The 14,478-nt window shown below is 43.6% G+C and overlaps 1 protein-coding gene across 4 annotated transcripts in view; it reads left to right on the plus strand.

Annotated features, from left to right (window-relative positions):
• IFT80 (intraflagellar transport 80) overlaps positions 1 to 14,478 on the plus strand; it is a 159,908-nt gene that overhangs the window by 86,592 nt on the left and 58,838 nt on the right. The window lies entirely within an intron of this gene.

Genomic DNA, 14,478 nt, shown 5'->3' on the forward strand with positions numbered 1-14,478 from the left:
ATGCCGAAGTCCCCCTGCAGCACCCGGGTAACCAGGGTAAACATCGGGTTACTAAGCGCAGGGCCGCGCTTAGTAACCCGATGTTTACCCTGGTTACCAGCGTAAATGTAAAAAAAACAAACACTACATACTCACCATCTGTTGCCCGTCAGGTCCCTCGCCGTCTGCTTCCTGCTCTGACTGAGCCGCTGTACAGTGAGAGCAGAGCGCAGCGGTGACGTCACTGCTGTGCTCTCACTTTACGGCGGCAGTCAGTCAGAGCAGGAAGCAGACGCCAAGGGACCTGACGGGCAACAGATGGTGAGTATGTAGTGTTTGTTTTTTTTACATTTACGCTGGTAACCAGGGTAAACATCGGGTTACTAAGCGCGGCCCTGCGCTTAGTAACCCGATGTTTACCCTGGTTACCAGTGAAGACATCGCTGGATCGGTGTCACACACACCGATTCAGCGATGTCAGCGGGACCTCAACGACCAAAAAAAGGTCCAGGCCATTCTGACACGACCAGCGATCTCGCAGCAGGGGCCTGATCGCTGGTACGTGTCACACATAGCGAGATCGCTACTGAGGTCGCTGTTGCGTCACAAAACTTGTGACTCAGCAGCGATCTCGCTAGCGATCTCGCTATGTGAGACGGGGCCTTAACACTAGAGAAGACAGAAAGGATTCAGAAGGATCTAGATAAGCTTGAACAATGGGCAGCGACTAATAGAATGGTATTTAACAGAGTGAAACGCAAGACTCTACATCTGGGCAAGAAAAACAAAAATGCTATCTACAGAATGTGAGGAATAGAACTAAGCAACAGCAAATGTGAAAAAGACTTGGATATACTAATAGCTCACAGACTGCACATGAGTCAACAGTGTGATGCAGCAGCAAAAAAGGCAAACTCAATTCTAGTATGTATTAACCCCTTAACAACCGCCGATACGCCTTTTAACGGTGGCAGTTAAGGGCGCTGAGAAATAAGTGTATAGCGCCCCCCAGAGTCGGAATTTCTTCTGGGGTCTCCGCTACCAGGGGTAGCGGAGACCCCAGAGAACATCATTCGGGTCGATTTTTACCGACCCCAGTGTTGCGATCGCCATTATTAACAGAATATTGGCAACCGCAAAAAAAAGTCAGAATTCGCATTTAATTTCTCTCCTCTGATGTGATCATACATCAGAAGAGAGAGAAATGTGCTCCCCCCCCAGTACCTCCGTTGTCCATGCAACCCCCCGTCAAGTCACCCGGGCCGCCGGCATCTTCCTGGAGAAAATGGCGGGTGCATGCGCAGTGCGCCCGCCGAGATCTGTCCGGCACCCAGTAACAATAGGACATTTTTCCTATTGGTCTATTTTTATCACTGTGATAGACCCTATGACTGTAATTTTAAAATAAAAAAAAGTAAATCAAACCCCCCTGTTACACCCCCTTAGGTAAAATAAAATAAAAATGTATTTATTGCTACTTTTCCATTAGGGTTAGAGTTGAGCTAAAGTAAGAGTTGAGCTGAAGTTAAGGTTGGGCTAAAGTCAGCGTTGGGGTTGGGGTAGGATTAGGGTTGTGGTTATGGTTGGGATTAGGGTTAGGGGTGTGTTAGGGTTAGGTTTGTGGTTAGGGTTATGGTTAGAATTGGGATTAGGGTTAGGTTTGTGGTTAGAGTTATGGTTAGGTTTGGGATTATGGTTAGGGGTGGGTTGGGGTTAGGGTTATGGTTAGGGTTGGGATTAGGTTACGGGTGTGTTGGGATTAGGGTTGGAGTTAGAATTGGGGGTGTTCCACTGTTTAGGTACATTAGGGGGTCTCCAAACGTGACATTGCACCACCATTGATTCCAGACAATTTTGCGTTCAAAAAGTCGAACGGTGCTCCCTCCCTTCTGAGCCCTGTCATGCACCCATACAGTGGCTCCTACCCCATGAAATATGGGGTATCGGCTTACTCAGGAGAAATTGCACAACAGATTTTGTGGTCCATTTTTTCCTGATACCCTTGTAAAAATAAAAAAAAAATTGGTTCCAAAGTATTTTTTTGTGAAAAAAGTGAAATGTTCATTTTTTCCTTTCACATTGCTTTAGTTCTCGTGAAGCACCTGAAGGGGTTAATAAACTTCTTGAATGTGGTTTTGCGCACCTTGAGGGGTGCAGTTTTTAGAATGGTGTCACTTTTGGGTATTTTCTGTTATATTGACTCCCCAAACTTGTGGTCCCTTAAAAAAAAAAAATGGTTTTATAAATTTTGTTGGAAAAATGGGAAATCGCTGGTCAACTTTTAACCCTTATAGCGTCCTAACAAAAAAAAAAAATGTTTCCAAATTGTGCTGATGTAAAGTTGACATGTGGGAAATGTTATTTATTAACTATTTGTGCGATATGAAAATTGCTAAATTTTCCAAATTTTTGCCAAATTTCCATTTTTTTCATAAATAAACGCAAGTTATATCGAATACATTTTACCACTAACATGAAGTACAATATGTCACGAAAAAATAATCTCAGAAACAGTGGGACACGTTGAAACGTTCTAAAGTTATAACCTCATAAAGTGACAGTGGTCAAAATTTAAAAAATTGGCTTGGACATTCAGTACCAAATTGGCTCTGTCACTAAGGAGGTTAAGAGAACCATAGAGTCTAGATCACATACCTTAGATATTGGCTAGAAAGTCAGTTTCTATATATACGTTTGAGATTAACATCAAGGCTCTGAAAGCGGCGCACACTGAACCCGTCCCTACTACGTACAGATTATCAGATGACTGCTGGATGATTTCTCCATTATAGGTTGAAATTGGCTTCAATCAAGAACTATCCAGATGGCATTGTACAAGGAAATAATAGCCATCTTTATTTAAAGAGAACCTGTCATCATGATCATTCATGCTAAACTGAATGTATGGTCATAATGGTGCTGGCATACTCAGTCTATAGAAACCTTCAGTGAAGAAATCTGCAGCCTGGTTTTTGTTAAATCATCATCCTGAATGTTAGGTTCCTAATCTCTTCGTGCATCAGGGTGGGACTGTGGGTAGGGTCTTCGGCTCTCCCACGGCACCTCTGCTGCCTTTGTTGTCTTTATCTTGTCCTTTATTTAAAGTTCATGCTGGCGCCATCCTAGCCCTTGACAATGACAGGAAAATGGCGCCGGTGGTGGCGGCACATGCACAGATTTAAATCTCAATTCATTGACGAGCTGAGATCTCATTCTGCGCAGGCGCTGCCACTGGCACCATTTTCCTAAAGCCTGTCGCCATATCAATCTGCGCAACAGTCGCACGCGGCTGGAACGGCGCCAGTGCAAAATTTACATAAGGAAGAAGATAAGACTCCAGAGGCAGCGGAGGATCCGAAGACCCTACCCACAGTCCCACCCCGACGCATAAAGAAATTAGGAAACCGAAATTTATAATGATTTAACTAAAAACAAGGCTGCAGATTTCTTCACTGAAGGTATCTATAGAACCAGTATGACCGCACCACTACGGCCATACCTTCAGTTTAACATGGATAATCCTCATGACAGGTTCTCTTTAACATTTCTTTTACCCTGTACACATTTCTAACTCCCAGACCATCACATTTCTTCTACCATGCTTGACGCTAGGAAGTCGCCATTTGTCTTCCTGACGCTTTATATAATTATAATATTTATTTAGTAATGTTTTCTAAATACATGGGAGGCATTAGAATCCTCTAAGGTTTTTATGCTCCTGCTCAGTTGTGCATGAGGCCTTCCAGCAAATTCTTCCTTTCTGGTCATTCTGACACCACAGTCAAACTTCAGAATATACAAATCTTCATTTAGCCCATAGGAGGCCATTTTCTGTAGCTGAAAGTATTCCTCTGACTGCTTTATCAGTTATGTCGATTTAAGGAGGACCTGTCACTGGCCATCAACATGTAAGTGTCGCTGTTTCCTGAATCTGCTATTGTTTTGATGTATATTCAGGGAGGATCAGCCATATCTCGGGTAAAGAAAGGCATAATTATGCCAATCATTACATCTCACATTGCTAATGTCAGGGAGATCGGTGTCTGGTCCATAGATCCTAACCGCTCATTTACATATTAAGAAGAACATGGATTTCTCAGGAATAAAACCTCGGATCACAAATATCAAGATCTCTTTATTCAGTTTCCTATAACCTACATTCCCATATAGATGGCTTAAAAGGGTTAATCCCACTGGCAGATTCTCTTAAAAAGCCTGCTCTGCTGTTTTTGTTTTTTTATATAATATTATTTTCCATTTTGATAATTGATTCTTGTTGTTTTCTCCCCTTTTTAGTGAACAGTTTCTAATTAATTACATTTTTGAAAAGACCTTGGTCATAGCTCATTTTCCTTTCTTTAAAATACATAATACTCTGATGTAGGTTAAAATTCAACAGTTTTGAGTTAATACACCAACAGATTTGAGTAATTTTTCCCTTTTTTATTGGTGGTAAAAGAATAATCGATACCACTTGCCACCTCCCAAGTTGCTGTTACAGCTGCTCCTTTTTATCCCTACAAAGAATCCACTTTAAATGAAGTCACAGATGTACAAAGAATCATTAATAACCCAAAATGCATCAAGATGATCCATTATGTTCTGCGTTACTCCTAGCGCTCTGGTCAGGAGTATATTGTTTGTGTTCATGCCTTAAATAGCTTCTTCAGCAGGTTTTTATATTGTCTGCTTGATTTTATTGGCAGCAGTCCATGTGTCTTTACAATAGAATCCAGCCACATTATGATTTACATGGCCACTGAAACACTGCTAAAAGCAATATGTGAAATTCCTGGGCTTTTTACAAGCTTTGTTGGAACTGGGAATCTTCATGGATCAGGTGAATGTGAAAAAAATTCCCAGGTGGCAACTTTTTAACCTTCTTTCCAAGCTTTGTTCAGTAACATCTTTTATGAGTTAACAAGATCAGGATAGATAAACCACCTTGCCTATGTGGCATACACCCTTGTGCATTTAGGGAATTGAGTAGGATAATAAAACAAACTACTTTATTAAATGTATTTGGGCTTATTTAGAACATACATCATACCATAGCAGATGTGCTTTGTAGTATAGAGCATATCGTGTTCAATCACTGGTTTTCAATGTTTAAGGTCTGCTGACTATCTGAATATATCATGTTTTAGTACCCGTCCAGTGTACGTTACTCACTTCCCAATCTGTAGTAGTTTCAAAATGAGATAATATATTCACTGCCATAAAGTAAAGGAATATTAGAAGAGGTTTTATCACTATATAAAAGCATAAGAATGCAGGTAAGAAGCCACAAAATGCACTGCAGTCCACTCACCCCGTGCCTCTCCAGAGCGAGAGCGCGCGCACACACACACACACACACACACACACACACACACACACACACACACACACACACACACACACACACCCCTACTGTTGTGACACATACACACACAGCCCTACTGTTGTGACACATACACACACAGCCCTACTGTTGTGACACATACACACACAGCCCTACTGTTGTGACACATACACACACAGCCCTACTGTTGTGCCACACACACACAGCCCTACTGTTGTGACACATACACACACACAGCCCTACTGTTGTGCCACACACACACACACACAGCCCTACTGTTGTGCCACACACACAGCCCTACTGTTGTGCCACATACATACACACACAGCCCTACTGTTGTGCCACACACACAGCCCTACTGTTGTGCCACATACACACACACAGCCCTACTGTTGTGCCACGTAAAAGATGCATTCATCAGATGATCCTTACCATGATTATATGAGCTAGAACGAGTGTTCTTACAGAGTCTTATCTAACTGATTACCAGCCTGTGAGAAAATAATGCGCACCAGGCTTTAGTCGCTGTACTGACCTGTTACCTAACCAATCCTAATATTCACAATTAACTTCCCACGTGTATTACATACGCTCCCAAGACTTATCCATGTTCTGATGTATGCATGTCTGGCTTGACATGTCAATCTCTGCAAGGCGAAAAGTTTCTCCTTGGATCCCGGTCAGACGCCTATCAACAAGCTACAAGCAACAAACAACCAGATCTCACACTTTTCGCTGATGAGGGGCAGTACCCCGAAACAGTATCTGCAAATCGAGATTTTGGTTTTGGCTTTTATCCTAAAGGCTTCTTAGAGAGTCGATATTGACTTTTACAATTGCTACTTCCTATAGGTGGCGCTAGAGTTCTAGTCCTCTTCCTCTCTGAAGACACAATTTTGAACTCCCACTGGAATTTCAGGCTTTCATGTTTGGGTTCCCCTACAGCCATCTGTTATTGCCGATGTTCCACATTGAAAACATAAGGCGGTTACACATTTACTGCCTGTACGCCCAAGAAACAAAATTGTCCATAAATCATTTGTTTCATAAAATAAAAGTGAATCCTCATTTGCTGTAGAGAGCTGCAGCATGATGAAATACCTGTGCACGTTCCATGTGAGCATGGCCTGTCAAAATAATTTAGCAGTTTCTGTTACTTTTTTTTCCTCTAAAGCTTTCCCTGTCAATTTGAGGTTTGCATCAGTTAGGAAAGCTTGTTGTGCTTATTCCATTCTTCAGACCGCACTTCATCTGCACTGCCTATGCTAATTACTTTCACATGCATTTTTACTGTCTATTTAGCACAGAGGTTAATAAAGTTTACAATTATTTCTGTCCAAATCATGTCAGAAAAAAGAGCACTCTTCGGATTTATTGATAATGCTGAATGCATTTTAATTGAGCAATTCTTTGCAACAATTTGAAAAACTGTTGCAAACTTTAGATGTTGGGAACTAAATGTGTCTGAAATTTGAGATGTGAAATTATCATTAATTTTCCATTTTGTTCTGTATTTTAGGCATGATATTATGAATCACAGTTTATATATTCATTTAAAGCCAAGGTGTTTAATAACACTTTACATATCAATCATTGTAAATGTAATGGAGCTTCTGGGCAAGACAATCTATTTTTAAATAACCTTTTAGGTAATTGGGGCTAAAAAGTTGAAAATGTATCATGCTGAACTGAACACAACTGAATAGGTGCTGCAGAGCAGAATAAAGAATGAATATGTTTGGCTATCAAAATATATGGCACCTAAACAGTTATATATTTTCTTAAGTCCAAGTGACAATTACCAGAGAGATTTATCTGGGCGTGTATTTCTTCCCCTTTCTTACGCTGACCAATCATAAGCAGGCAGAAACATACAGGAGAAAGAAGAACACGCCCCCACAGTAGCATTGACTGCAGGGTGATGAGGTGCTGGAGTACCACAGACCTGAGTGACCGCAGCGGTGATCTCCAGCAGTCGGTGTGGGGAAGGGGCGGTACAGCAGGGTTGGCAGCGTTACACCTGCTAATGTGTATTTGGTCCTACGCATTTGAATTTGAGAGATTTATTCAGTGAGAGTGTTTATTTGTAATGAGACCTAATGTTTGCATAATTCTTTAGTATTATTTATACTATGTTGCATAAACAAAATGCAAAAAAAGTCAGACTTGTCTTTGTCTTTACATTTCCCATTCCCACCCTTTTTCTTTGGGTGTCCCTGTGTGGGGACTTAAAAATATTATTATTTTCATGTTTCCATTCTGCAAAAGTAGGAAAATTTTAAGATAACAATATGATACAAATTTGGCAGTCCGTCCAATATAAATTACCCGTGATGGACAACCCCTTCTTAAACGCCCGAGTAAAATCTTATACTCACATCCCAGGCCATTCCAGCAATGGCGGCTAGCAAGATGTTGTCATGTGCACGCTGCAGCCAGTCAGTGGCTCTTGACCAGCTACAGCCTTTACTATTTCGCCAAAGTGGATGTCCACGCTGACAGAATATTGATGAGCTGCAGCCGATCAGCGACCTTACATTGACTGCAGCGTTCACGTGATATAAAGATGTCATGCGAGTGCCGGTAGACCCAGCGCCAGAGGTGAGTATAAGCTTTTCATATGGTACATTGGAGACAGTTGTGCTACTAATCTAAGTCCCCTGCACCTAGTCTGATACTTACCAACCACCATCTTCATCTCATATCCCCGCCATTCCTATCGGTCTTCAGCAGTTTGTGACCTGCCGGATTGCTCCAGTGTTTGCTGGCCGGGCCATAAGTCTGAAGTCAGTGTAAGTCTATGAGAGGCAGAACGAGGGTCTCACAAACTTGCATTGAGAGCTTGTGACCATTGCCTCTGACTTCCGGTGAGTCAGAAGTTGCAGTCACAAGATGGCACTGCAGGACGGAAGCGGCACAGGGGACATATAAAGATGGTGGCTGGTAAGTATAATACTAGGCTCAGGGGACTTAGATTAGTGGCACCACTCCAGCATCAAAATGAAAAAAAGTGGAGCTTTAAAACAGTTGTCTACTACTTTGACATCCCATTCTTTAAAGAGAATCTGTCACCAGTTTTTTTTGCTTCCTAACCTGACAGCAGCATATTGTAGAGACAGGAATCCTGATTTCTGCAATGTCACTTACTGGACTTCTTGCTGCTGTTTTAATGAAATCATGTCCTATCACACAATATAATCACTAGAGGACTAGCACACCTGCTGCCATGCAGTCTGCCATATTCTAGAGCTATTTATAACCCAGCCCCCACCACTGATTGGCAACTTTCTGCCTATGCACAGTGTACACAGATTGCTGCCAATCAGTGATGTGGGCGGGGTTACACAGAGCTCCGCATTCAGAGAACTCCTAGATCTGCAGGAGATAAAATTGTGATTTTATCAAAACTGTCGCAAGCAGCTCAGAAAGTGATACATCCCTGGAATCAGGGTCTCTGCCCCTGTATCATGCTGCTCTGAGGGTACAAAAACTTTTTGACAAATTGTCTTAAATACATGCTAATCAATAAATTATACATAACCCAGTGTTAAACTAGAACAGAAAAACTGGTGTGAACCAAATGTAAGTACAATTGTGAAATGATGAAGTCTGTGGAAATGAAAGGCACTATACAAACCAGTAAAATAAATGTAAAAAAAATCTAATTTTTTTTATTAATATTCTTTCAGTTGAAATATTTAAATACTTCAACAAAATGTCACATGTAAAAAAAAATCTACAGTACATCTCCACCAGGGCAATCCTGAGAAAGCATGAAATCAGCCTTTCTAGTAGAACAGCTATTGCTGGTGGATATAGGAAGCAATGGTCTGGCTGAGACAATTGATTTAGCAGATAGTATGGGCTATTTCTATGGTGTCAGGGACAAAATATGTAGGAATGGAGACAAAATTAACAATTTCCAGCAATCGGTATTTAAAATTAATCTGTCAGCAGGCTTTTGGAAGGTAAAAAGAAGCTGACACAATCAGAGCCTTTAGATTTAAAATGGAGCACAGCTGAGAAAGCAAGCCCCGCCCACACCAGGCTCTGTGTATACAATGAACATAGACAGTGAGCTGCCTATCACAGGAGGGGGCGTTGCCAGACTAGTTTAGTCCAGCAGTAGTGATGAGCCAATATACTCGTTACTCAAGATTTCTCGAGCATGCTCGGGGGTCCTCTGAGTATTTTTTATTGCTCGGAGATTTAGTTTTTCTTGCCGCAGCTGAATGATTTACATCTGTTAGCCAGCATAAGTACATGTGGGGATTCCCTAGCAACCAGGCAACCCCCACATGTACTTATGCTGGCTAACAGATGTAAATAATTCAGCTGCAGCAAGAAAAACTAAATCTCCGAGCACTAAAAAATACTCGGAGGACCCCAGAGCGTGCTCGAGAAATCTCAAGTAACAAGTATATTCGCTCATCACTATCCAGCAGTCTTAATCTCTTAGTGATAAATCCTTCACAGTAAGTAAGCAACGTCATTCACGTTAACAAGTGACACATCCCTGAATTCTGTGTCTCAGCCTCGATCTCTTGCTGTCTTCAGATTACAGATCAAAAACCTGCTGACAGATTCCCTTTAAACAAAACCAAGTGACAGAAAAAAAATTTTTAGTTCTATGATTTAATGTTTTCTCCTTTTTTTCAGGGTTTTATATTACATATTAAGTTTTTTAATGTGAGTAATATTACAGAGACTCTCTATTCTGTCTTTCATTCTTAAAAAGCTGGAAAAAAAAAAAAGTGGAAGAGTTCAGTAGTGAAAATAGAGCAGCTCCGGATTAGGAGGAAATTTCCTTGTGTTGTGCCAAATATTCCGTATACGGGAGTCATATTTCTAATCATTTAGAAACACGTGGGAATACATAATAGGGATTGTTCCGTAGTTATAACTGTTCTGTTATCCTACAGAATTTATTATGGCCCAAGTGCTAAGCTCCTGTAATTCCTCCCATATTTGATAGAAATCCTGTATTAGACGCATGGGAGGCTCTACCAAGCTATGCCGCTTTCTAAGAACCATACAACAGTTCGCATGTCCATGGAAATCACTGTGACGCAGCTTCGTGATTTCAGCTTCTGTATATTGCCCCAAGAAAAACGTTCTGTTTACATTATTTATAAACAGATCCCTTTTCTCTACATTTCATGTACTTTCTCTACGTGATAAGGTCGGACTGGAAGTAACTCAGTATCTTGTTTCATCATAACGTGGGTTCAGGAAGCTGAAATATGGCATTGTGCTCGCTAACGCTGGAGCATGTAAGGTCCTTTATGATATTCTCTTCCCTGCCCAAATAATGCAGACTTGTGCCTTTATTCCCTTTTGATATGTGCGTTTTGTATAGTGCTGCTTTTTTTTTTTTTCATGGCCCACCACTGCATCTATGGTCCTCATCATTGCCATTTCTTGGTGTCCTCAATGCTGAGAAATAAAGGCACATACTTAATACCTCATGGAATATCATCATGGAGGAGTCTGATTGGCCCCAAACGTGTTCTTCAGCAGGACAATGACTCTAAACATACAGCCAATGTCCTTGAGAAGAACAAGGAGTACTGGAAGTGATGATATGGCCCCGGCAGAGCCCAGATCTCCTCAACATCAAGTCTGTCTGGGATTACCAGAAGAGACAGAAGGGTTTCCACCAGCCTACATCCACAGAAGATCTGTGGCTAAATCTCCAAGATGTTTGGAACAACCTTTCTGCCAAGTTCCTTCAAAAGCTGTGCACAAGTGTACCTACAAGAGCTGATGCCGTTTTGTAGTTGAAGGTCACAACAAATAGTGATTTGATTTAGTTTCTCTTTTGCTCATTCTCTTTGGATTTTGATAATTGATAAAAAATAAACTATAAACACATCTACTTTTGAAAGCATTCTTACTTTGCAGCATTTTTCAACACCTGATATTTAGCGCCATGCAAGACTTTTGCATAGTACTATATAGTTCACTTTTGGCAAGGATATTTAGGCACTCCTTGGTATAGTTATACCTTAGATAACAGATAATTATACCATTGCGTACCAAAATAACTTTGTCAGGTAGTTCCCCAAAATGAATCGTGTTCACTAAACTTGGGGAAGAAGCTAATAATAATAATAATAATAATAATAATTTTATTTATATAGCGCCAACATATTCCGCAGCGCTTTACAACTTATAGAGGGGACTTATACAGACAACAGACATTACAGCATAACAGAAATCACAGTTCAAAACAGATACCAGGAGGAATGAGGGCCCTGCTGCTCGCAAGCTTACAATCTATGAGGAAAAGGGGAGACACAAGAGGTGGATGGTAACAATTGCTTTAGTTATTTGGACCAGCCATAGTGTAAGGCTCGGGTGTTCATGTAAAGCTGCATGAACCAGTTAACTGCCTAAGTATGTAACAGTACAGACACAGAGGCTATTAACTGCATAAAGTGTATGAGAACATGATGAAGGAACGTGATTATGTTGTTGTTTTTTTTATTAATAGGCCACACAGGGATAATTAGGTTAATGCGTTGAGGCGGTAGGCCAATCTGAACAAATGAGTTTTTAGTGCACGCTTAAAACTGTGGGGATTGGGGATTAATCGTATTAACCTAGGTAGTGCATTCCAAAGAATCGGCGCCGCACGTGTAAAGTCTTGGAGACGGGAGTGGGAGGTTCTGATTATTGAGGATGCTAACCTGAGGTCATTAGCAGAGCGGAGGGCACGGGTAGGTTGGTAGACTGAGACCAGAGAGGAGATGTAGGGTGGTGCTGAGCCATGGAGTGCTTTGTGGATGAGGGTAGTAGTTTTGTACTGGATTCTGGATTGGATGGGTAGCCAGTGTAATGACTGGCACAAGGTAGAGGCATCGGTGTAACGGTTGGCGAGGAATATGATCCTGGCAGCAGCATTCAGGACAGATTGGAGCGGGGAGAGTCTGGTAAAAGGTAGGCCAATTAGTAGAGAGTTACAATAGTCCAGACGAGAATGAATAAGTGAGACAGTAAGAGTTTTTGCAGAGTCGAAAGTAAGAAAAGGGCGAATTCTGGAAATGTTTTTGAGATGCAGATAAGAAGAGCGAGCCAGTGATCGGATGTGGGGGGTGAATGAAAGCTCGGAATCAAGGATGACTCCAAGGCAGCGGGCATGTTGCTTTGGAGTAATGGTGGAACCGCACACAGAGATGGCAATGTCGGGCAAAGGTAGGTTTGTAGAGGGAGAGAACACGAGGAGTTCAGTTTTTGACAGGTTCAGTTTCAGATAGAGGGAGGACATGATGTTAGAGACAGCGGTAAGACAATCACTGGTGAAGCTGAATATTGGCATTAAATTGGGGATTTTGGGTACAAACTTTGTTGAGTCTGCTGTTTCCGTCAGTGGCGTAGAGATTGAATGGAGCATCAGGGCGCGTGCTGGACCTTCTCTCCATGTACTCCTCCCACTGAATGGAGCATCAGGGCGCGTGCTGGACCTCCTCTCCATGTACTCCTCCCACTGAATGGAGCATCAGGGCGCGTGCTGGACCTCCTCTCCATGTACTCCTCCCACTGAATGGAGCATCAGGGCGCGTGCTGGACCTCCTCTCCATGTACTCCTTCCACTGAATGGAGCATCAGGGCGCGTGCTGGACCTTCTCTCCATGTACTCCTCCCACTGAATGGAGCATCAGGGCGCGTGCTGGACCTCCTCCATGTACTCCTCCCACTGAATGGAGCATCAGGGAGCGTGCTGGACCTCCTCTCCATGTACTCCTCCCACTGAATGGAGCATCAGGGCGTGTGCTGGACCTCCTCTCCATGTACTCCTCCCACTGAATGGAGCATCAGGGCACGTGCTGGACCTCCTCTCCATGTACTCCTCCCACTGAATGGAGCATCAGGGCACGTGCTGGACCTCCCCTCCATGTACTCCTCCCACTGAATGGAGCATCAGGGCGCGTGCTGGACCTCCTCTCCATGTACTCCTCCCACTGAATGGAGCATCAGGGCGCGTGCTGGACCTTCTCTCCATGTACTCCTCCCACTGAATGGAGCATCAGGGCGCATGCTGGACCTCCTCTCCATGTACTACTCCCACTGAATGGAGCATCAGGGCGCATGCTGGACCTCCTCTCCATGTACTCCTCCCACTGAGTGGAGCATCAGGGAGCGCGCTGGACCTCCTCTCCATGTACTCCTCCCACTGAATGGAGCATCAGGGCGCGTGCTGGATCTCCTCTCCATGTACTCCTCCCACTGAATGGAGCCTCAGGGCGCGTGCTGGACCTCCTCTCCATGTACTCCTCCCACTGAATGGAGCATCAGGGCGCGTGCTGGACCTTCTCTCCATGTACTCCTCCCACTGAGTGGAGCATCAGGGAGCGCGCTGGACCTCCTCTCCATGTACTCCTCCCACTGAATGGAGCATCAGGGCGCGTGCTGGACCTCCTCCATGTACTCCTCCCACTGAATGGAGCATCAGGGAGCGCGCTGGACCTCCTCTCCATGTACTCCTCCCACTGAATGGAGCATCAGGGCGCGTGCTGGATCTCCTCTCCATGTACTCCTCCCACTGAATGGAGCCTCAGGGCGCGTGCTGGACCTCCTCTCCATGTACTCCTCCCACTGAATGGAGCATCAGGGCGCGTGCTGGACCTTCTCTCCATGTACTCCTCCCACTGAGTGGAGCATCAGGGAGCGCGCTGGACCTCCTCTCCATGTACTCCTCCCACTGAATGGAGCATCAGGGCGCGTGCTGGATCTCCTCTCCATGTACTCCTCCCACTGAATGGAGCCTCAGGGCGCGTGCTGGACCTCCTCTCCATGTACTCCTCCCACTGAATGGAGCATCAGGGCGCGTGCTGGACCTTCTCTCCATGTACTCCTCCCACTGAGTGGAGCATCAGGGAGCGTGCTGGACCTCCTCTCCATGTACTCCTCCCACTGAATGGAGCATCAGGGCGCGTGCTGGACCTCCTCCATGTACTCCTCCCACTGAATGGAGCATCAGGGAGCGCGCTGGACCTCCTCTCCATGTACTCCTCCCACTGAATGGAGCATCAGGGCGCGTGCTGGACCTCCTCTCCATGTACTCCTCCCACTGTGAACATGCGGGGGAAAGGTTCTTTCGAGCAAACATTTTTTCCTATCCTTTTGGATAAGTGGAAAATGTCCATCGTTTC

Source organism: Ranitomeya variabilis, chromosome 2 (assembly GCF_051348905.1).
Source record: "Ranitomeya variabilis isolate aRanVar5 chromosome 2, aRanVar5.hap1, whole genome shotgun sequence".
Lineage (NCBI taxonomy): Eukaryota > Metazoa > Chordata > Amphibia > Anura > Dendrobatidae > Ranitomeya > Ranitomeya variabilis.